Here is a 25101-nt window from a genome sequence, read left to right as displayed (position 1 = left end):
GGAAGATGCTATCAAATGGGCTCCCCGAGAGGCAGGAGGGAAAGCACGGAGAGACCAAAGAAAGAGAGTTTCAAGAGGGAAAGAATGATCCCCCAGAACCATATGCTGTGGAGAAGTCCGGTAAGATGAGGATTGAAGATGTCCTTGGCTTTTACAAGTAGGGAAGTCATCAGTGACCCAGGCAAGACAATTTTTGAGGTGGGGAGAGGTGGTAGAAACCTTATTGCTGTGGTTAATGTGGAAAAAAGTAATTACAGATGTCTCTTTGATGGACCATGGATTGGAATCGATAAGAGAGAAGCTGGAAGGCAACAGTGGGTAAAGGAGTGTTTCATTTGATATTTTCCTTTTTTTAAAACTGTTATTGGAGTATAGATGATTTACACTCTTGTGTTAGTTTCAGGTGTACAGAAAAGTACATCAGTTATGCACATACATATATCCACTCTTTTTTAGATTCTTTGCCCATATAGGCCATCACAGAGTATTGAGTAGAGTTCCCTGTGCCGTACAGCAGGTCCTTATTAGTTATCTATTTTATATATAGTAGTGTATATACGTCCATCCCAATCTCCCAATTTATCCCCCCCCTTTACCCCCTGGTAGCCATAAGTTTGTTTTCTACATCTGTAACTCTATTTCTGTTTTGTAGATAAGTTCATTTATAGCCTTATTTTTAGATTCCACATAAGCGATATCATATGATAACTTTCGGTCTGACTTACTCCATTCAGTATGACAATCTCTAGGTCCATCCATGTTGCTGCAAATGGCATTATTTCATTCTTTTTTATGGCTGAGTAATATTCCATCGTATATAGGTACCACATCTTCTTTATCCATTCCTCTGTTGATGGACATTTAGGTTGCTTCCATGACCTGGCTATTGTAAACAGTGCTGCAGTGAACATCGGGGTGCGTGTATCTTTTCGAATTATGGTTTTCTCCAGATATATGCCCAGGAGTGGGATTGCTGGGTCATATGCTAGTTCTGTTTTTAGTTCTTTTAAGAAACCTCCATACTGTTCTCCATAGTGGCTGTACCAGTTTACATTCCCACCAACAGTGTAGGAGGGTTCCCTTGATGTTTTCTTTGTTTGTTTAATGGAAGGTATTTGGCCCTGAAGATGTTGGTGAGAGTTGAAAATACAGGAGAAGTAAGGGGTAATATATGGAACTGGATCTTGCAGAAGTGGGAAAAGAAGATACAAAACAAAAATGGAGGTAGGGATTCTTTAGTGTTCACTAGGTGGATGGCTATTCATTCCACTGGAACTAGAAGAAAAGCGGGTATAAATATAGGATAATTGTTTGAATGAGAGCAGGCTTAATTGATGGGAATTCCCCACAAAAATTCCATTTTGTTTCCTGAGATGATTTAGATGGACAGGGTAGTAGTGAGGGAAACGGGAGAGTGGCTGGTGGAGCCAGGGACAGGTGTCTGGGCAGGTCAGGGTCCCGGCATTGCCTCCGACTGGGTGACCGAGTGTTGGTACCAGTCTGTCTGTCTGTGTGGTCTTCCCTGTGCCGTTCAACACCATGGTGTCAGAGGGGAAGCAGGACGTGGTGAGACTCATTCTCGCAGTAAATACTGAGTACCTGCCATAGGAGAGGCTGCAGTTAACAATACAGAGAAGTGAGGGAGCGAGCCCATGTGCTTTCCGGGGTCAATGCATTCCAGGCACAGAGAGCAGTAAAGGCCTCGAGGAAGGACTGTGTTTGGTGTATTAAAAGGAATGCAGGGAAGCAAGTGTGTCTGAAGTGATGTGTGACAGGTGAGGTACGCCTGAGTTTGGAAGGAGGGCTGGGAGTAGGATGATGTGGGAGGACCCTCTAGGCCATTATAATGGGTTTGGCTTTTAACTTGCCAATGAGAATTTTAAGCAGAGGACTGACATAGTCTGACTTTGATTTTTAAAGGGTCATTCTAGCTGCCGTAGGGATAAGAGGAGGGAAAGTAGAAGGAGGGAGGGCTGTGAAAGCAGAGGGGCACATTAGGAGCTGGTTAACAATAAGTTTGGCAAGACATGATGGAAAAGTCAGTCCAAGCATGTTCCTACCTCGGGGCCTTTGCACTTCCTGTTCTCTGTGTCTGGGCTGCTCTTCTCCCAGATATTCCCATGGTCCACACACCATGCCCCCTCCTTCAGATGTCTGCTCAAATGTGAGGCCTTCATAGCAGCCCTCGCTCACCCCCCTCACCCCACATACCCAGTACCACCTCCACCATTATAATTAGTAGGGATAATGGCAGTGCTAATATTATTTTTCCCTTACTCTGGCTCCCTTTGTGGAAAGACGTGATACATCAAGCTTCACGTATCTTCCTCTGCAGAGTAGAGGAATGCCACGCCGCCGTGGGGCTGGTTACTTGGCTCCTTGTGTAGCAAACAGCCTTGCCTTTCGGCTGGTGCCAGTCTTTGCATCCTTTTTTAGTCCCGTCACTCACACTCTTCAGAATCCTCCAGCTTAAACTCTTGAGTAACTCTGGACATTGGAATTAGCTGGGAACTTGAGAACCAGATGAAGGATGCTGCCAATAACATGCCTTCTGTGCTTGGCATCTAATTCTGGCACTTGTTTCTAGCGGGTTTGATTGCATAATTCAGCCATTGGCTACAAAAAGTGACCACATATCCGGGCGGGAAAAGAGGATTTGGAGGCACAAGATGGAAGCTGTCTTGGGATTCAGAGGATAGGCAAGGGTCTTTGTTTTTAAAAAGGTACCTGCATTTCCAATACTTGTGGGATTATCGACCATCACTTCCTTTGGGGAGTACGGTATGATGCAGTTTTTCGTGGTCCTTTCTACCAAGTCTCCATTTTTGTTATATCTTTTGTGCCTGAATCCCACGTTTCGCAATAGTTTCCTCTCCTACCAAATCTGTATCAATTAAGTACGACTTAATTTGTTTTCTCACGTTTCCCTAATTAAAGACATGCTCTATAAACTGCTATTCAGAACTTCTGATAAGTTTGAAATAATTGAAAATAGCACATGTAATGGACACCGTTCCAAAATAAAGCAAATAATTTGTAGATTTAGTCCTTATACTCTCGTTGTGCGTCAACAGTAGGATTTCTCATATATATACATACATACATACATGCATACATTTTGGGGGGAGATACTATTTTCACGATTTATTTTACTTCCGTTTACATTTCATTACATACTGAGCATAACTATATACTGGCCCTATGTTCAGATTTTTGAAGTAAAGGTAAATGGACAGCTTTAAAGGAGCGCTGTGTAAACACGGTACCATATATTAAACAGATAATCTAGGGTGTGGTATAACTCTATATACCTTTACACATTTAATGGCGCAAGTAGGCCATAGGGACAAGACAAGCAATTGGAAAAACCCGTTCAGGACTGAACTGAGAGCCCTTGGCTGCCGACAGAATCTCCCCTTGACTTCAGACTTGAGACAAACTAAGGAGTTTGTCAGTATAGAAAAACCCCTGGATTCCTGATGGCAGGACGAACGGTAGCATCGGGAGAGATGTCAGGGGATGGTCTCATGCCAGTTAGGGTCGTGAGGGCCAGTCCGAAGCAAGCAGGGTGGGCAGGAGGCTGGAGATTGAGATGGATATTGCAGCTCCAGTCCAGGAGCCGTAGATCGGAACCACAGGCGGGAAGGTCAGTGTAGAGGCAGAACGGTTAGTGCACTCTTCAAAAATCCTGTTTTCCAAGCGAGTTCCTAGGATGCTTTCCTCAGACGGAGGGATTTCTATATTTTTGAATGCACAAATACGATACTTCTTGAGAACACTCAGCTCATTTCTAGAGGAGAGGTCTTAACGGTTGTGTGTTTTGTTTTCAATGTGTGGAATTTAAGTTGTAAGTGAAAAGAGCATTGTATCAAGAGTCAGGACAGTCGTTCTAGCCCTGAACAAATATGTGATCTTGGGCAAGTGTCTTGGAGAAGAGAGATGCACGGAGAGCACTGAACTCTGTGACTTCTAAAGACGTTTCCATCGTGAAAGTACAGAAATTCTTTGCATGCATCGTGCATGCCTCCTGTTTCCCTTTGCAGCCTCTGGGGTTGATGAGGGCCGTCAGGAGCGCTGTGACCTTGGAGAACTGGCTCATATCATGAGAGCAGATGCCAGCCCCCTCCAGTGCTCTCCCTGGGCAGATGACCCGCTCCCTATTAAAACCCCTGAATATTGACGTCACTGATAAGCACCTGCATAATGGATACTGTTGCCAGTGATCAAACGCTGAAATTACCAAAGGGTCTTGCTGGAGGAGACCCTAAGGTATTATATTACCTAGTCCAGTTGTGGCCTCCAGACCCCAAAGAGTCTGAAAAGAGTAATGGGGGTGTGTCCATGAGTCCGTTTTGATATCCCACATGCCCCATGGTAATTCTATATTTGACAACAGTATTGTAAGGTTAGTCAAGCTAAGGAAGCACGAGATTGCTCTGCTTTTGGCCGGAGTTACAAACGTGAGAGTAAATCAGTTATTCCTTGTAACTGCTGTTGGGTACGCAGAATCTTTCAAACACAGTGCCTGTAGCTGTGACGTGCAGTACAGGTAGCCGCTGGCCACACGTGGCCGTCGAGCACCTGAAACACGGCTTACCTTCTTGAGCTTTGCTCTAAGTGTAAATGCACTCCAGACTTCCAAACCTCAGTATAAAAACCTGAAATATCTCGTTACTTTTTATACTGGTTACATGTTTAAATGATAATATTTTACATATATATAGGGTTAAATGAAATATTTTATTAAAAGTAATGCCAACTATTTCTTCTTACTTCTTTTTTACTGTGGGGACTACTACAGCGTTGAAAATTACATCACGTGGTTTGGTTCACGTTATATTTCTGTTGGAAGCGTTGGTGAGAGACTTCTGGGTGGTGAAAAGGCCGGGACGCGTTCTTCATTCTGCCCCCGTGCAAAGTGAGATCAGAGCGGTTAGACCACTTGCTCAAGATCACGCAGCGAGTTGGTAGCTAAGCTAGGATTAGGTCAGTATGTTTTCCATTACCAAAAACAGTCCAAGGGATCACAGTGATTTGTTTTACCTGGAGTCTAAAATTGCTGCTTTGAATAAAAACCAAGGCTCTTATATAGATTATTAGCAGTTTTCCAAAGCACGAGCCCTAAGTTGTATCCCTCCAGTATCAAATCCAACCAAAAGTGAATTAAAGAGAAAAGAAGGAATAAGGAAAGGAAAAAGAAAAGCTTTCCCTTAAAGGATTCAGTGAGAAATCCCACTTTTCCTTCTTGAGCAGATTTCTTTCACCCAAACACCCTGGCATGGAACATTAATTGCTGAAGAAAACCGCAGTAAGAAAACATTTATAAGGAGTCCAGGCTTCATTCATCATGCTTTTCCCTTCAACACAGCAAGAATCCCTTCAACAAATACCCATTAAGAGATTAAGGCTGACCAAGAATAAATTGTTTTGGACCCCAGGCGTTTTTTTTGACATCATTTCCTCAGGATTAGGGACCCCAACGATACGTGTTTAGCATGAGGCTATGTTAATACTCCATAGCGATACTCTGAAACGTTTTAAAATAATTTTTTAAAGTACCGAACTAATAAGACTTCAGTGTGATTATCTCACCCACAAATGGAGTCTTCTTTTTTCCCTCCACGGTGTGCAACCAAACCCAGTAATTCTGTCTTTAAAAAAAAATTGTGCAAAGCGGTCCATGAAGTGTAGCAACATCATGGGCACTTGAGGAATTGTCATTGGATGAAAAGGAAACTTAGCATCTTGTGTGGTTTGTTCTGGGTCCCTTCTCCCGGGAGCCATCATTTCTCTTCCGATAACTTTATTTGGTTTTTCTGGTTACCAATATTGTTATGTGTGGAGTTTAAGCAGCTAACAATTCTATAAGGTTAGTTACAAAGATCTTCCATGCCACCCACTTCACTGTTGCCACTCTTGATTTCCTGCTCACCAGAGGGACACACTTTCACATGTTTTAACTGCTTCTTTTGTCATTTACCTCCAGTTCTTAAATCACTCGCTCACGCTGCTGTTTCTTTTTTTCTTCACTTTTATTTCATACTGGAGTATATTTGATTAACAATGTTGTGATCGTTGCAGGTGGGCAGCAAAGTGATTCAGTTATACATGTATCTATTGTACTCCTTTACTTTTCACTTCTAGACATTATCTAATGTTATCTCATCATGGAAGATGACAGTTTATCATTTTTGACCCCAGCCCCCCACTATGTAATCATAATTTTGGATAATTTCATCCAAGTAATCATAATTTCGGATAGATCAGTATTTAGTGTTTACATCTTACAATTATATAAGTGCTATTTGCATCTGACTCATATAGTCTATAAGGATTACTTTTCCTTTCCTGTAACTTTTAGTTTCCCCTGGGGTTAATAACTGTGGTGTCTTTACCACGTACATACTACTTAGTTTTTTATGTGCTTGTTGCCGATTCAAACTCCCTGCCTCACCTCTCTCTCGGCTAATTCGGATGCAGTAGGTGTTACAAATCCTGAAGCAGAGCCTCCCAGAGCCTCTTCCACCTGCTCTGGTCTTGGCTTAGCTTGGTGCCCAGCTGCCATCGGGACCTTCCTTCACTTTACCTCTTCTTTGAGTTTGATTTCGTTTCCTGAATGCCATGCTTTTTCCCTGTTTTAGTTTATTCCCTGTTTTAATGGAGGACCATTTCCAATAGCTTCTTGAAAGTGGAGGGTGGCCAGTAAATTTTTTGAGACCTTGCCTGTCTGAAAATATCTTTATTTTTTCCCTATCCTTGATCATTTGACTGAGTATACAGTTCCAGGCAGGAAATAATCTTCCCCCAGAATTTTGAAGGCATTGCTCCATTGTATGGCCCTTCAGTGCTACTGTTGAGAAGAACATGCCACTCTGATTCTTAGTCCTTTGTGTGTAACTATTTTTGTTTGCCTGTTTGTCCTCTGGGAGCATTTTTTTTTTTTTTTTTTTTTTGCAGTACGCGGGCCTCTCACTGTTGTGGCCTCTCCCGTTGCGGAGCACAGGCTCCAGACGCGCAGGCCCAGCGGCCATGGCTCACGGGCCCAGCCGCTCTGCGGCATGTGGGATCCTCCCGGACCGGGGCACGAACCTGTGTCCCCTGCATCGGCAGGCGGACTCTCAATTACTGCGCCACCAGAGAAGCCCCGGTGTCAGCTCTTTTGGACATCACTGTATATTACTGACTCTAATGCATGAACTTGTGATCTTCTGTTATGTTAGAGGACCAGCAGCACGGTGGCCCAGGATTTCAGATGTAACCAGTTCCACCAGTTCCAGGATTCTGCCCTGAACATCTGGTTATTTCACAGCTTTCCCTACTATGAGTTGAGAATTCCGCTTTCTTGTCTCTTCTAAGTAAATTACCATTGGTTCATCCGCTTTCACGTTTCCAGCTTGCTTTTCTGTTTTGTACTCCACTCCCACCCCCCTTTCCTTCTTGCTCTTACCCCCTCTTCCTGGTGTCTTTGTCCTTGTTCCTTCTTAAAAATCTCTTTGCTGTTATTTTAGAGGAGTTTGGGGAAAGAGAGCAGAGCTAAAATTAACGTCTTCAAACTCAGATCAGTTCTGACAATCTCTCTGCCATAGGGAGACTAAAATATATGTGTTCTTGTATATATCACACTAAACCTTCTCAGCAAGAAACTTCACTGTCAGTTGAAATTATTACTACTATTGATAATTTTTTTTAAACCTTGTCAAGTACAACTTGTATCACAGATGTTGCTTGTGTAGAATTTCTCTAAGGTGTTACTTAAGGGACAGGTAGTTTTCTCTTTGTATTCCTATGTCCAGTTAATGGACACAAATTGTTACATCTCCTCTGTTATAAGAAATCAAAGGAATCATCTGGTTAAAACCCAGTTAGTTAGATTTTTGTTCTGTTTTCACACCAGCACCCTTTCATTCAATAAAGAAATCAATATACAAATTAATAATAAACTAATTAGCATAGGTAAAGCTCTTAGAACCATGACTAGCACATAGCACCATATAAGTGTTAATTTCTACTCTTATTTTGGTATACTTTTATAGTACTTTTACCTTTTCAAATAGTCATAGCCAGTGGTCCTCAAATCCAGCTGCACGGCCTATTCACCCGATGATCTTTTTAAAAAGATTTCATTTCCCACCTCAGACCTACTGAATTAGAATCTTCAGGTGTGGGTTCCAAGTACATAACAAAATAGAACTCCAGTGTTCTGGGGAAGAGAGAAGTGAGACATTTTAAGAACCACTCTGGGGGGAAGGAGGAATCAGTACATCATCGACGGCACTTATCCTGTCAAGGGTAGTTTTAAAAAGACAGCAAAGGGGCTTCCCTGGTGGCGCAGTGGTTGAGAGTCCGCCTGCCGATGCAGAGGACACGGGTTTGTGCCCCGGTCTGGGAATATCCCACATGCCGCGGAGTGGCTGGGCCCGTGAGCCACGGCCGCTGAGCCTGCGCGTCTGGAGCCTGTGCTCCGCAATGGGAGAGGCCACAGCAGTGAGAGGCCCGCGTACCAGGGGGAAAAAAAAAGACAGCAAAGGAGCCCATTCTGAGAACTGAGACTAGAAACAAAGTATTGTATACACAACAAGCAAATAAATTTGTACAACAAATAAATGTATATGTGTGTGTGTTTATACAGTAAATACATACACACACAGCTTGAAAACCAAAGTCTTGGGCCTTTAGTTCTCCTTCTGTACAGAACATTTACATAGTGTGTTGGCCCCTTTCTTAATGCTGTTTCATCCCTTTGTTTAAATCAGATTATACCTGGAAAGAATTAGAAGAGGTTCTTGTGGATGGATGTGCATTTATTCCTGCTCTCCCAGTGGCAGACACTTTTGAAGTGTTGGCCAGAGTCAGCTAAGCATTTACTTTAGACAAAATCCACACTCCTGAGGGAACCCACGCGATTCTGATGGATTACATTTAAATTAATCCTTGTTCAGAGTCAGGTCTCATCTGCTAATGGGGTTCAATTTTCATTCATCTACTGTAAAACCAAATAACCCTTATGTGCAGCTGAGGGAGAGAAGGGAGGAAATTAAAAAGCCTTAGGTTTTATTTCCATCTAAGTGACTCAGAAAGCTCTAAAACGTTTATTTTATTTGAGAATTAATAGGGACCCTTTGTTTAACGAAAGCAGTCAGTGTTGCGAGAATAATCTATAGAATAATAAATAGAATTATAGAACGCTATACTATATAATTATAGAATAATTCATAGCAATCATAGTTGGGGGCTGGGATGGAGGGTGCAGAATTGCAGAACAACCAAATTCATATCCACTAAATTTTTAAGTTTATAAAAATTTTTATTGTTTAACTCTAAGGAATATTCCTTTAAAATCTATCCCAAAATGTATCTTGAAATTCTGTATTCTCGTGTTGGAACAGTGGAGAGTAATATCAGAGCTTTGGGTGGGTAAAATAAAAACAGCTAGCACTTACTGCATGCTGGCTACATGCCAGGCACTGCCCTGAGCTCTGTACATCCCACTTGTTGGATCCTCTTTGGATACCACTTTGCCGTACTGCTTTGGGCTGCTCACCCCAGATGCCTGGCCCAGAGGACACTGCGCTCCAGACTGGGCTGGGCAGGGCAGGGCAGGGCTGTAGAAGGTGTTTTAGAAAACGCCAAAGGAAGCCAGTTGATGCCCGCGCTTCCTTCCACATGCCATCTCATTCACAGCCAACAGTCACGCTCTTAAGGGACTATTAGGGCAGGTGACCTCAGAGAACTCAAGGACATTACTCAAGGTCACACAGATGGACGGCGGCAGCCAGGATTCAGTCCAAGTTGGATTCCAAAGCCAGTGGCGTACCTCCCTGCCCCCGTTAATACCTTTTGCTCCAGTTTGCCTCTCAGGAGGCAGAAAAGAAAGCCAGGGATGAGTAGCTACCTCGACTCACAATTACCTTGTGTAGCACTGTGTGACTCTCCAGGCGATTTCCCAGGTATCAACCTGGATGCATAAATAAAGCGCGGGAAGGCACCGTCCTTCTTTTGTGTCTAGAAGAAATAACCCTCTTTTGCAGTGGCTTCAGAGAACTGTGCCCACCACCTCTGGGTTTTTTCCTTCTTCCCTTTTCTTTTCTTCCTTTATCAAAAAGATATGAACGCTGAGATCATCCCAGAGAAATCTAGAATAAATACCATGAGAAAATGGCCTCTCTGGAAGGCGTCTTGTTCTCCTGCTGTTTGTAATTGTGAAAAGCTCAGCAACTGGGCAGCTGGAAGGGGATAAATGTAGCCCGCAGCACTGACGCCCGCTGAATCCTGCTTTCTTAGAAGCACAATGGGAGCCCACGGAAGTCGGGTAAGGAGCAGTAAAGCCCAGTCAATCAGTCAGCCTCCCTCCCTTTCTCTCTTTTTCTCTCTCCATCCTGACATCGGTGTGGGTGTGCGGATAGAAACGGCTCCAAGGTGCACTTAAAATAGCTCTTGGACCTGCACGCTGGCTGAGCTCAGAGACGGGAGATGCTACCTCTAAAAGCAGCCCCTGTCTGACCCTTAAGCTCAGGACGATTTCAACCATTCTGGCCCAGGGATCTCCGGAAGCACGTTCTTTTCTCCACTGCTTGGGTACAAGCAAGTTTTATAGGGTGAGCTCCGGGCATTTGGCGTCTCGCTGCTGCCTGGGTACTTAGATATCTTATTCTAACCAAACTCAGCTGTCTACAGCCTGGGGATTAAAAATAGCCTCCCGGTGCTAGCTGTGGAATTGAAGAAGATACTCGGCGAGCACAGAGGTCAGCATTACTCAAGGCACCTGCCTCTCATACCTGTGGGTTTCACTGCACCTGCGTGTTTAACCTCTTGAGATTTAGTTTTAGGCGATACCCTTGCCCCTTTGTGGGGCCTGTGCAAGCTTAAACGGTCATCTTAGATTTGTGGGCATCAGTGTCCTTAGGAGTCTGGATTTTGGCGGGAGAGAGCCATTGTTTTACTTGGTGGTTCCCAGAAACCAATGGTGCCTCGTTATCTTCCCACGCAGACATCGGTGGTATTTGCCATTGATGCATACATTTATTTGTTTTCTCTTTCCCATTTGGCGATGAATACTTCAAAGGAAAGAACCACGTTCCCTACGTTCGTTGTAACTGCCCCCCAAACTTAATTATATCCTCTTACACATCTTAATGTGTTTTGGGACCGTTGAATTGACCAAAGCAACCTTTCTTTAATGTCCACGGCACTCCTCTGGAAAATGGCATAAATACTATGTTGTTTGCCTAACCTTCCATTGTTTGTGTTCACAAGTCCTCTGAGAGTCAATCAGCCTGTGTATGTGTATATGTGTAAGTGTTTCACTGGATATGAGCTGCGTCAATGCTTTATTTTTTCCTTTAATGTCTACAATTGCTTCCTTCAAATTGAACCTCAGAGTGTAGTATTTGTAAAAATAAAGCAGGAGTAGCTAAAGCAGGATATGTTTAAAAGGTAAATTTAAACATGGATTAAATTGGAGGCGGCCCTGACGTTGAAGAGCAGGGTCTCTGTCCGTCCGCTGGTGGCCGGCGTGCCCCAGGGCAGGACCTGCCTCACCAAACCTCTTGCCTGCAATTCCCCATCCTTGGAACCGGAGCCCTGTTAGTAGAAGAGCACCAGCTGTTCCGGCCTTGGTAGTGACTCACGGAGGAGGGGCACTCTCCATTGAAATCAGGCCACGACATGGGGACTTCTTCGAGCCAAAGTGAACGTCTTGAGTTACAATCGGGAGCCACTGCAGGTTATACAGAGCTGATTTCCTAAAAACCATTCACTTAGCACAGTGCCTGGCACATAGTGAGGACCCAATGAATGTTGGCTAAGATGCAAAGAGGCCCCCAGCCTTATCTGTTAGCTCAACTTCAGAAAGCCCAGGAAGATGAACTTGATCTGAGCGGCCACAGCAAGTCCGTGATGATCAGGTGACCTCGGCCACATTCTTCAGATTTTTTCCCTTTGCCTCTGAATGAAGACTACTCTTTGCACAAATAAAATGCAGGCACCTCAGCCTCCAGCTGCTGTCCTGTAAAGAAGGAAAGACGTTGCGAGTGAAACCCACGTGAAAAGAACTAGTCATGATACATTTGAGACGAGAGGGTAGATTGAGCTTGAGGCTTTTCTGCACAGAGCACAAAGGAAAGGAGAAGAACACATTGACTAATATCGTCTTCTGCTCCTTGGCCGAGATTCACGTTCACCTGTTATGTGCCAGCCCCATGACATTTGTCATTTTCCTTAGCCCTCACAGCTGCCCACAAGCTGGGTAGTGTTATCCACAGTCTACAGATGATGAAAGTGAGACTTGGCGAACAAGGTGGATGACTTGTCCAGGGTCCTCAAGCTAGTAAATGGCAGAATGAGGATTTGAACCCACACCTTCTGATTCCCAGCCCCATGAGGTAGGAATAAAAGAGTGGAAACAACTGTCCACACCTCCCAGAGTGATCACAGGCATTAAAGGTCCTGATCATCTTAAAGGCGGCACCGATTCTTATCCATCACTTACTTTTTTTTTTTTCCTTCTGTGTAATAAGAAAGTAAAGTCTGACACAGTTTATTAATTTGTCTGGCTCAGTAAACGCCATTTTTAGGTACATCCCCTAATGAAGCCAACAGCAATCCCGTAAATTACCGTTAGATTAAGAACCACTGTGTGACCTCAGATTTGACCCCTAACCTGCTGATAACTGAGAAGCGCTGTGCGAAAGACATGCTGGAGACGCCCACAGTCGAGGCTGATGGCGCTGGAGACCTGCAGTTAGGCGAGGTAGGCTGACTCACAGCTTTATCGACAAACCATGCAATTCACCTATTGAGAGAGTGCAGTTCAGTGGCTTTTACTGTATTCACAGAGTTGCATCACTTACCACTGAAGCAGGGCTCTTGCTGTGTATTGTCCGTGCCTGGAACCCACCAAGGACACCGAGGCTGTGCATTGACAGGCTTTCTCTCTGCAGACTTCCTTTTTCTCTTTCTTTTGTTTTTAAGAATTGAACAGCACTGAGGGATAAAGCCTTGAAGTAGGGCTTTATCTCCTCCTTCTTCTTGAGAAACATGTAGACGTCCTTTCTTTAGTGAAAGATCCTCTCTCCTGTAAGAACCTAGAAATCGTTCGTTGGTCCTCCACTCTGATGTTTCCAGCAAATCCAACTCATTCCATACATAAAGCTTAGTTTTTGACAGCTGTTCATTCTTTCAGACACTAGTATTTTTATTCATACAAATGCCTAGCACTAGTCCACGCACTGGGAATGTAGAAATGAAAGGATATTCTATTTCAGAAATTCAGTTTCCAAACCTCAGCTGTGCCCACAGAGTCAGGGCAAGTGGGGAAGTTTCAGCATCAATGGGAGGAAGGTAGGCCCGACAGTCGTTGGTGAGTGTGGTAGGCAGGCCGGCTTGTAGCTGGGAGCTGGGGTCTAACGTTAACTTTGGAAAAGGGTTCCAAGAGCAGATAGCAGAAACTCAGCCATAGAAAGTGGGATTTGGTCATAGGACACTGTCCTGGAGAAGGAGTAGAATATAAAGCTGGGTGGGAAACCAAGATGAAGGACCCCATTACAGGAAAGATTTTTTTTCTGGGTGACAGCAAGCACCAGTAAAACCAGCAGTTGGGGTGCTGATTCCTTGAACCACTGGGCTCAAGCTTCCTCTTGATAAATGGCAGGTTTGGGCCTGGAGTCTGGGTGGAGTTGAACTTACAGAGAGGGGGTTAAGTAAGCCCAGCTGGAAAGGTTATAGGGCCACTGAGGCAGACCGCCAAGCATCTCACTACAGTCAAAACCCCAGTAAAATAAATAGGACTGATGCTATGCACAGGAGAAAATGGACATTCTGAGAGCACATGACTTGAAGGAAATGATTTCAGTTCTGTGCGTCTCATAGACTGAAATACAAGATTGCTTGAATGCTTGTGACGCAAGATAGTTTTGTGTAGTCTGTTTATTCGTTTATTTAGAGTAGAAACAAAAGAACACTCCCCTAGTTTTTCTTACCACACGAGGGTAAGATTTTAGATTATCTTTCCAACAAATACCCATCAACTATTATGTGTCAGGCACACGTCCTTGGTACTGTGATTCCAAAAACAAATAAGATAGTTCTTTCCCTCAAAGAATTTGTCTCTGCAGAAGACAGATAACTAACCAACAAATTAGAATATAGGGTGATTGGGGATGCATTTCATGTCATTGGCTCACAGAGGAGAAGCAAGTGACTTAGGAAAGGAAAAAGTGGTTAAGGTGGGGTCATGAAGGAGAGTAAAGGTAAAGACAGGTTTGGGGAAAGCAAATAGAAGTGAAGAGGCACGACTGGCTCTAGAAACTACCAGAAGCTGGTGACTGGAGGGAAGGGGAGTGGTAGAAAATAAAACTGGGAAGATAGGCCAAAGGGGCCTGCGGTGCTTAGTGGAAGAATTAAACTTTACTCCCAAAACTGTGGGCCACCATTGAAGGAGTTTAGGCAAGGAAGGGATGTGCACCTTTGTGTGTGTTTAGAAAAAATACTTTGGGAACTATGTGAAGGATGATGGATTATAAGACTGGAGTCAGAAAGGCCAGTTAGGAGGGAAAATGATGCTGATAATTCTCAAGTACTTGCACTTTCCTCTTACTGCCCATTGGAGCTTCCAAAAATGTGGACTCAGCTACAGAGAAGTAAGACAAATGTGAAATCCTGGCCCTAGAAGTGGGGGAGTCGGAAGGATTCTGAAATGAGGAAATAAGTTATATTAGGGCACATAGGTAAGGAGATCGCAAAAATGTTTAAAATCTAAATCACTTTGTAACCATGCTAATTAGAAGCACCCAGATTTTACCCCAGTAAAATTCTGCGAAGTGCTTTGAAATGGGTCCCCTCTCGCCACCCCCAAAAGCCAGCTTTCCTTCACTCTGAGTTACAAATGAAAATTCTAGTGGCACATAGCTGTGGAAGTCGTATTTACATTCTCACACATTTCAGATCTCTTGAGTTCATTTTGCTAGTTATTTGTTTTCCTTTGAGATAGGAGTCAATTCTGTCACACTTTCTTCTCCTGACAATAACTGCTTACCACCCCCCCCGGCCCCCCGGGGTAGCTTTCCCTCCAACCGTTTCTTGTTGTTCTTACCCAAGACCCAGTATCTGCCAAAACAAATGTATGTGAGTGATAAACGCTGAGAGGAATGTCTGTTGGACCACAGGAAATTTCCTGTTCAGGAAGAGATCTTGGGAACTTCCTGTGGAGAAGTGCATTGTGGGACTTCTGGCTGCAGGCCCTTGACCACAGCTGCAATTAACTAAAGGCGGGGCGGGGCGGGGGGAGAGGAAGAAGAGGAGACAGCTACCCACAGACGTTTTTATCCATGTAGCCTGAGGAGAGAATGGGTGAATACAGCTTTGAAACTTTCCAAGAGAACCCCTTCATGGCCACCCATCTTTCACAGCATCCCGGATGCTTCCTTACGGTTCCCCCCAAAAAACACTGTCCTGTTATCCATGTGTGTCCTCCCGTTCCCCCGCCCCTGGTAAGCCTGCGTGCAATGTCTACCTCCTCTTGAGCCCCACCAACTAGCCGGAATCCCCTCATCAGCCTCAGGGCCCCCTCATGGCTACTAGTGTCCAAGCCTTGGAGCTGGTGATGTTTGTTCATCCCAAGTATTGGAAGAGAGAAGACGAGAAACTTCGTTCTTGGGCTTACTTCTATTTGATAAAGAAAACGTTAAAGAAATGTTACGGAATTATAGTGAAAGACTAGATCGATAAATCTAGTTTATAAAGCGCAACCAAAACCAACAGGAGAACCCTGCGTTTTGGTTGGTTCATTCAGGTATGAAGTTCTGAAGAACGCCTCGTGGCCAGACTTCTCAGCCCCCTGAGTGGGCTGCGTGGCAGAGCTGGATCCCACCGGCAGGGAAGTTTCTGTGGCGCTGCAGAGGTAGGGTCGGCCTTGGAGCTTCAAGGCTGACAGGGCTGTGACTAGCTCCCTAGTCCCTAGCTGTAAAAAAAAAAAGGGCAAGACACTTTGTCTGTCTGCACTGCAGCTTCTTTGTCTAACCTGGGAAATTAAAAAAAACAACTTTCCCCTCTCTCAGGATTGGTGTGAGAATTAAATCACGGATAGAAAAGTGCCTAACCCGAAGCAGATGATAGAGTGTTAGACAGATTTTCCCCTCAAGTCTCTCATCATTACAAACTGGAAATTACTCAGCTTTGGTTCTGGCTCAAGGCAGAGGAAAGGCTTGGAGGGGCCTCTCAGCCTCAGCACCGGTGATTTGCCTTCAAGGAAGTTTTTCCTAGAGCTTCTGCTTTGCACCCAAGTGCCTCCATTCACCACTGTTTGGAGTCCACCTCTGGAGGGCAGGGCTGTGTTCCAGTCTCAGAATCAAAGTCGCAGCCTGGTGGTGGCTTATGTCCTCGGGGAGCTCTAGCCGGCATCGGGGAGGGGAGTGACTAGCTAAGGACTGAAAAGCAGCCCGTGCCGTGTTCTGGGTCACGTAGAAGTATCCTGTCCTCTGTCTCGCCGTCCATCCCTCTCACTCTGCCCTAACGGGCACAGCCCCTGTTACTGTCCAGGGCTGGTTGCTGGACAGGAATTCATTTTCGTATTCTACTTAGTTGTGTGTCCACATCCCCTGCTGGAGGGTGACTCCTCGAGGACAGGGGCCACGTCCGCCACAGGGTTTGTGCTTAATAAAGGCTTGTGAAGTGGAATCCATTCGATTTTAGGGGGAGGTTCCAGGGAGGCCTTAATGATGGGGCTTAAACGAAAGACACTCGTGATAATACGTCATGAAATGCCATACCAACCAGGCTGAATGTCCTTTGTTATTATTAAAAATATGTGTCTGTGTGCTCTGCTGACTACCTGTATGTGTTATCCTCTCTTGTCCTTTGACCTACAGGCTCCATCGTCACATTTTTAGTTTCTATTTTCATTGCCCCCTTCCTCCCGAGGTTATGTCTTTTCTCTCTTTCTCTCTGTCTCTCTCTTTCTCTGTCTCTGTCTCTCTCTTTCGGGGGGGGGTTCCCCTCTTTTTACTCTAGAAGCTTGAAATGTAGGCCTGTTTTTGCAACAGGTCTGTAAACAAAAGGCAGTGGTATTGACCCTTGACAGAATGAACCCCCAGAATTATCTTGAAACGCGAGGGTCGAATTTTAAAATGTTCTTCGAAAGTATGTGGCCATATGTTCACCAGAAAGAATTAAAAAGCCAGAATATTGCATGGCAAATCATCTGAGTGTTGAGTCTGCCCTCTGAAGTAGCACAAGTTATGTCATGGTTTCAAAAATAAAAGCAAAAATACAGATGAAACAAAAAATGAGCTGTATTCATTGAAAAAGTTGCCCTCATCATGTGGGATGAGTGATTTTTGTTTTACATTATTCTGAGGAGATTCCCCACATCAGAATGGCAAATATGGGAACAGAGAAACATGAATTAACTGGAAGAGAGCAAAAGAGACCTCTCAACTGACCTTTCTTTTTAAAACTCTGACCTTGGCAAAATTTTTCTACAGAGTCATCTGATTTAGTTCAAGAGACCACTCTCAGATTGTGGCCTAGAGCAATTAGGACAATTTCCTACATTTTCAAAATGTTCCTTATGGTTGGGAAAATAAAAGCTTGTTTAATGACTCTTGACGTCACCCAAACATTCAGGTATGTAAGCGAATGCTTCCTTTCCACAGCTGGAGCTCTGTTTCATTTCGATGGCCTTGACGGAGACTAGGATAAAGAATGGTCATCCCAGGGAGAGACCTCGCTATTCTGCAGATAACATACTATCATCCAGGCATTTGCTGTAGTGAAGATATTGTTATGGTAAAGCTAGTACTGTCTTATATTTATATGATACCTCATAGTTGACTAGTATCTCGTTTAATTGTCACAAGGCCGCTTGCTGTACAGATGGGGAAACAGACTCAGAGGTTAAGGATGGAGTTCGACCAGCAGAACCTTCACTCTGCTTCGGTCTTTTCTCTCCAAGTTCAGTCTGGCCAGGGATGAAGCTGCTGACCAGGAGGTGAAAGCCAACACGTGTCAGTTAGTAAGCAATTTTCTGACAAACCCAAGGCCAAAGGAAGTAAAAGAACTTCTTTGTTCCCCTCCATTTCTTCCCATGCTGCATGCTGTCTTCCCCTCAACCCCTGCTGCCTTCTACCCCTGTTACACACCCACCCCCGTCTGCCCACACTGCTTCAGCTGCCTCTGCAGGTTCTGGGGGGCAGGGGGGCTGAAGAACTCTTTGTTTGTGCAGTAAGGGCTTCCTCACAGGAAATTTCCTGTGATGGAAACTCTGGGGAAACTTCCTGTTGGTTAGGACACTGCAGGGGTCTGATAACACGAACCACTTAAACCTCCAAACCTCAGCTGTCCAGGAGGCTGGGAAGGTCCGTCTCCACTTTCTCTAAGTCTAAGAGGGCAAGAAAGTGCAAGTGTACAGAAGCCTCAAGAGTCTCGCTTGGGCGGCATTTTCCAGAAGCTCAAACTTAGGATCAGCAAGCTCTCCTAGAAGCTCAGCCCTCATAGTTAAAAGGACTGCTTACATTTCTAAAGAGACTGGTATCTGCAGGGACCTCCTGTCTGGAAGCATTGAGAGGGCTCTGGAACGTGTCTCAGGGTTCTGGATCTGATTCTTTCAACCCATGTTTAGATACATGCCTACGACTCTTCAGTGTCATGGGTTCATGAGTACTACAAACATTTCTTTTCAGCCATTACATAGAGACTGGGAATTTTAGCTGATCCGTGTCATCGGCAGACACAGTTGACTAGGCATGCGACATGGCTCTCTTAACACCAAGTGTGAATTGTCTGGGGTATAAACCCCACGACAACCAACCTTGAACCATAGCACAAAGTTCTCCGGTAGGCTTTACGTTCATTTGACCTGCTCTGGACCTCTGGTGGATTATTTTGTTGTTTGCTATCATTTGGGCAAAGTTAATTATTCCTAACTCATCCCTTGGGATTGAGCTGAACTTTGAATATCTCCAGTGTTGAGAATTCTGTAGGTTCCCTTAGCAACTCTCATAGCCCAACTCATAGTTTAAAAGCTTGGTCTCCTAATTAGCCTGAATTTTCCCTGGTGACCTGTAGCCTCATTACTACTCGCCCTGCCCTTGTCATATAATAAAAATAATTGACCCCCTGTCCTCTTTCTAGCTATTTCCGTATGGTTAGACAGTTACTGGAAGGATGTCTCTTAATCACTTGATTTGCCCCAAGCCAAGTTCACTTCTCTACAAGTTTCTTAATAGGTGTTATTTCCTGGTTCAGGAGGTATTGTGGCCTTCCTTTCTTAAATGTCCTAGATTCAGTGGAAGCTTCTGTGAGTCCCACCTCCCCAGACTTCTGCCACAAGCTGGGATTCTTTCTTGCTTTCTTTATAGGAAATGATCATTCCAGCAGCAGAGGAAATCAATGAACTGCACTATTTATAGGTGGCGTTTTGTGGTTATATTTGTGCAAATCAGGGAAGCATGAAAGAAATTATAATTAACCAGGAAGAAATTTGTTGGCCGATAAGAAGTCTGCTTGTTAGACTCCTCGAACACAGAGACCGTTGTTTATCTTTGTATACATGAGATTTTTCATCTGTTGGCATATAGTGTCAATACATGTTTGTTGAATGAGTGAATCGTAAAAGTGAAAAGGGAGCAGGGTTTCGGACTTTGTTTCTAGAATGCGTAAAAGTTGTGAATTTTTTCAACTTACTTGTAAGGATAAACTGTCCTCACGGACTGAGTATTGATTTTCAAAATGGTGAATTCTCATCGATGACGCGGCATGTAATGTACTTACAAAGGCAAGGAAAGGTATCTTTGTAAAAATGCTTTGGGATAAGCTTTAAATATGGAAACGCAAAACAGGGATTTAGTCGGGGGCACTTGGAAAAAGAAGAAGAATAGGGCCTGTTTGCAATGTAACTTACTGTTGCCATTATGTATGATTTCATATTATAGACTGGGATTAACTAGAATATGTTATAAATAGGGACTGTCATTGTAAACACCAATTAGCACAGTTTGTCTACATAAGAATAATTGTCATTTGCAACATATTCTTACTTTAAAATAGATCACGGTGATGTCACGATAGCTGTAGACCGAACCAAGATACTATTATTGTTATATGCTGGTCTTCACCAAAATCGTATTAAAGTACCACAGGACTGTCTGCTAGCCTTACCTTTTCTGGAAGTCTTTTAATGTGTCTTTATCTTTTAGTGTGTTAGAAGGACCACAGGCTTTGGGTTCTCAGAACTAATTTTAGTTCTACTTTTGCTGTTCTATTCATTCTTTCAACAGATGATCTATCGGGTGACGTCTGTCTGCTGTGATGTGCTAGGTATGTATCAGTGACCAAGACAGATACAGCCCCTGCCTTCATGTTGCTTCCAGTGTAGTGGGGGAGATTGATGCTTCCCCAGGAATTAACACCAGCCACGTAGTCCATTTCCCCCGCACAGCTATCAGAGTAATCCGCCTTAAAATGGAAATCAAATTGCGTCATTTCACTGCTGCAAAACCTCCCCTGGCTTCCAGTTACATTTGGAAACACTGAGTATGGACTGCCGGGCCCTGTATGATCTGGCCCCGATAAACCCTGTACACCTCTCCAGTCTTATTCTGTATCACCTTTTGTTCTCCTCATTCCTCTTCAGCCATACTGGTCTTCTTGCTCTTCTGACAACACTCTCCCCGTGCTCCCACCTCAGGGCCTTTGCACTTGCTATCTGTCTGCCTATAAGGCTGTTCCTCCAGTTATCCCCATGGCACAGTCTCTGCTCAAGTATCACCTCCTTAGAGAAGCTTCCGTGACAGCTTTATCCAAAATGGCATCCCCTGGGCTTCCCTGGTGGCGCGGTGGTTGAGAGTCCGCCTGCCGATGCAGGGGACACGGGTTCGTGCCCCGGTGCGGGAAGATCCCACATGCCGCGGAGCGGCTGGGCCCGTGAGCCGTGGCCGCTGAGCTTGTGCGTCCGGAGCCTGTGCTCCGCAACGGGAGAGGCCGTAACGGTGAGAGGCCCGCGTACCGCAAAAAAACCAAAAACAAAAACAAAATGGCATCCCCCTTCGCCCCCCATCCCCTCTACCCTGCACTATTTTCCTTCATAGCACTTTTCACCACTTGACTTGTCATTTGTTTGTTTTTTTAAATTGGATGGTGACTCTTAGGTGTCTGTTCAAAAAGGCGATTGGCAGTTCTGTGTGCACAGGTGGGGCTTGATGCCTGGCGGGTCCAATTGGATGGAAATCTGGCTGTCTCATGGCAGACTCCGGAAGTCTTTGGGGCAAACGAGTTTGCCCCCGAAGAAATCCTGTGGTCTCTTGCTTGTAAGGAGCCAAGCTGGGGAGGGTCTTGATCTTTTATCACTCATTGTGCGGATTCCCACTGAATTCCCCTGTGTTCTCAGCCTTGCGCTCTCCTGGACCTTCTCATCCTCTGACTCAGCCTGATTCCAGCCAGCAAACGTTTTGTCATCTACCAGGAGGAGTAGCTGCTGGGCTGGCGTGGCGGGGGAGGAGGGATGGAGTACAGATGCCCGCAGCACCTCCCCCACTCCGTCCTGCCTTCACAGGCACTTGGCACCTCTGGTTTCTGAGGTTTGGGGGGGCTGTGTCAGGGAGGCCAGCTTGTGTCTTGCTGGCATGTCCCCTCGCAGGCAGGTAGGGTTCAGCTGGCCCACTCTGCTGAGTCACACACCAGTTGTCCATCTGTTTTCCATCCTCTAAAATGTTGCGTACCCCTCTCAACTACCCTTGTTGCTTCTCCCATTCTGTCTCTTCACGGGTTCGTACCTTTTTTATGCTTCTGCTGCCCCTTGGACAGGGGCAGGGGTGGACACAGGTATGACTCGGGTAGTTACACTCGAGGGTAAGTGTATCGATGCAGCCCTGCAGGAGGCTTTGAAAACACAAAGCATGGGAACTTGGCGTAGTCCATGGCATACGTTTAGGAGGAGACTTAAAAGCTTAGCAGGAGTTAATCAGGTAGAGGAGGCGGGATTATTTCTGGGTGTGTGAAAGCCCTGAGCCCAGAAGAGGATTTGGTCTTCAAGGAATAGAAAGACCATCCAACTGACATTTGGTGGATTTGCCGTGGGAAACCAGATCGACACGTTACAGAACTGCGAGGGGTGAGGATGGTGAGGGAGAGTGAGGCAACGTCGTGTTAAAGATTTTGGTCTTTTTCCTACAAGCAATAAGGAGCCATGACTGTGGTACCTGAGTAACCTTAGACCTCGCAAAATCTTGGATCCTCTCCTGTAAACCAGACACTTTACCTCACAGAGTTATGAGCATTAAATGATATCATGTATTTACTGTTCTGCTGAGGGGCTGCAGTGATCTTTTGGCACAACGACGAGTCGCTGTAGCCGCTCAGTCGAACAGTATAATCAAGATACGAAGTTGGCGAATAATCTTTGAAATCAAGTAAGTGAAAGGTATAAAGTAAGAAACAATCGAGAGGCATCCTTCTGGGACCCAAAAGTCTAATAAAAAGGAAGTTTCTGTTGTCCACACCTCAGACGAAGGTAGACTTGGAAGATGGTGGAAAGGTTAAAGGATAAGAATTTGATGGTATTCCAATTATACTGCAAAACAAATACCGCAGGAAGATTGATTAAGAAGCTTAGCAATTAAAGAGAAAGACAGATACCATGTGATGTCACCTGTATGTGGAATCTAAAATAAAATCACAAATGAAGTTACCTACAGAACAGACTCACAGGGACGCTGGTGGCACAGTGGTTAGGAATCCGCCTGCCAATGCAGGGGACACGGGTTCGATCCCTGGTCCGGGAAGATCCCACATGCCGCGGAGCAACTAAACCCATGCACCACAACTACTGAGCCCACGTGCCACAACTACTGAAGCCCATGTGCCTAGAGCTTGTGCCCCGCAGCAAGAGAAGCCACTGCAGTGAGAAACCCACGCACCACAACAAAGAGTAGCCCCAGCTCGCCACAACTAGAGAAAAGCCTATGCGCAGCAATGAAGACGCAACACAGCCAAAAATAAATAAATAAATTTACTTATTTATTAAAAAAAAAAAAAAAAACAGGCTCACAGACATAGAGAAAAGACTTGTGGCTGCCATTGGGGAGGAGAGGTGGGGGAGGGAAGGATTGGGAGTTTGGGATTAGCAGATGTAAACTATTATATAGAGGATGGATAAACAACAAGGTCCTACTGTATAGCACAGGGAACTATATTCAATATCCTGTGATAAACCATAATGGAAAAGAATATGAAAAAGAATATATACATATGTATAACTGAGTCACTTTGCTGTACAGCAGAGATTAACTCGACATTGTGTATCACTATACTTCAATAAAATACATGTTTAAAAAAAGAAGTTTAGCAATTAGTAGTTGGGAACTATTAAGGAAGCAGACACCAAAGCAAGATGGGTAGCTCTATACCCCTTTGTCCTGGGCAATCAATGTAAGTTGATAATGAAGCAGCCATCCTAGGTTTTCATGTAAAAAAGTTTCCTGACAGTGTGCCTGGCAACATGCTAAATGCTCTAGACAACAGACAGTAAAATATTAAAGTGGAAGCCCTTGTCCTCAAGGAACTTTTAAGCTTTAATATATTTTTATTTGAGCTGTAAGATAATTGCTGTTTTAAAGAATTGGCCAAAGAGTTGCACTTTCAGTGCAGGGATAAATTGGCAAGTTTCAAGCCTTTGAACTTCAGGGCACACGTATGTGGTGTTCATTCTTCCAGCACCAAAGGAACTGATGAGCTCAACTCGGAGCTCATCCTTTGAGCCCAGGAATCAGCCTTCACTCAAGACCTGACATTTCTGAACATACTGAATATTCCTTAAAGGAAAACAGTGACTTTTAAAAAAAATATCATTCCTTATTTTTAATTAATTAATTTATTTTTGCTGTGTTGGGTCTTCGTTTCTATGCAAGGGCTTTCTCTAGTTGTGGCAAGTCGGGGCCACTCTTCATCGCGGTGCGCGGGCCTCTCACTATCGCGGCCTTTCCCGTTGCGGAGCACAGGCTCCAGACGCGCAGTTGTGGCTCACGGGCCTAGTCGCTTCGCGGCATGTGGGATCCTCCCAGACCAGGGCTCGAACCCGTGTCCCCTGCATTAGCAGGCAGACTCAACCACTGCGCCACCAGGGAAGCCAACAGTGACTTTTAATAGTCATTTGGTGGTGTCCCTCCCCATGCAAGTCAACAAGCAGAATTGTCACATTGACGAATGGTCTTGGTTTTGTAGAATTCTTTCTGGGTTTTAAAGATGCAGGCAGAGTCTGAGGCCCACCAGTTTCAAATCTCCAGGTAAGCTTAGGCGGTAAAGTTATCTGTAAATAGGCAATCTGGTTCTCATGCAACTGCTGTAATTGTATGGCTTTTTACAGCTCAGTAGAAATTACTTGCAGTTGTAAATTGTAGTAGAAACAGGCATCTACTCAATTTTGGTCTTAAAGAATTTCAAAGAAAATAAACGCACATTGGAGAGTAGGTAGATTTTGATAGTACATTTCACACATTACTTTTTATGAAGCGTACGCGGGAATGTGTAGTAGTAGGGAAAATTGGTAGAGTGAAGAAAAGTACAGATACACGGGCTTTCAAGGAACACGTGCGTGGCCAGGCTTCCGCTTAGGAAACAGTGGCTCTGGGCTGGGGCCTCTTAAGTTTGCAGGACTCGTTAGTCATGAGCAGGTGGGGCCCGAGGCTATCAGGTTGACAGCTGTGCTGTGAAACCTCAGAAATGAAAGTTTTTTCATTTCTGAGCCTGTTGAAAGGTGGATGAGAAAGAAAAGAATAGTCTCATAATAAAATAATATGTAAAGACTAAGCAAATAATCCACTTTAGGTTTTACTCACTGCCAGGTAGGAACATATGTTTAAAGAGGGGAGGCTTTACCTGCATGTATCTATGTAAACTAGCCACCTTCCCAGTGAAACACGATGCATCTGGCCAGAGGTGCCTTTGTTACTAGAGCAATGGCTGTTTGATTGGACTCACAGATTTTATTTCCTTTTGGGAAGAGAAGAATGATAGGTGGTATCCTATCACCTTTACTCTTGCCCCAAGAAGTTTTGCAAAAATAGGAATTACTTCTTGAACCAGTTATTTGACCGAAGGTACCGTAGCACATTC

At 44.6% G+C, this 25101-nt stretch overlaps 1 protein-coding gene across 11 annotated transcripts in view; it reads left to right on the top strand.

Moving 5' to 3' along the window:
• The window catches only part of ETV6 (ETS variant transcription factor 6), a 240627-nt gene that overhangs the window by 132423 nt on the left and 83103 nt on the right, over positions 1-25101 (top strand). Inside the window, exon 5 of one of the 11 annotated variants that reach the window (XR_004351779.1) lies at positions 20271-20310. The exons of the other annotated variants lie outside the window; for them this stretch is intronic. The gene's annotated coding sequence lies outside the window, so the exon portion shown is untranslated. The remainder of the gene's footprint in view (positions 1-20270; positions 20311-25101) is intronic. 11 annotated transcript variants of the gene reach the window in all.

Source organism: Phocoena sinus, chromosome 10 (genome assembly GCF_008692025.1).
Source record: "Phocoena sinus isolate mPhoSin1 chromosome 10, mPhoSin1.pri, whole genome shotgun sequence".
In the NCBI taxonomy this organism is placed as follows: Eukaryota; Metazoa; Chordata; class Mammalia; order Artiodactyla; family Phocoenidae; genus Phocoena; species Phocoena sinus.
Note: the sequence above shows the minus strand (reverse complement) of the source record. Positions and strands in the feature narration are given on the sequence as shown.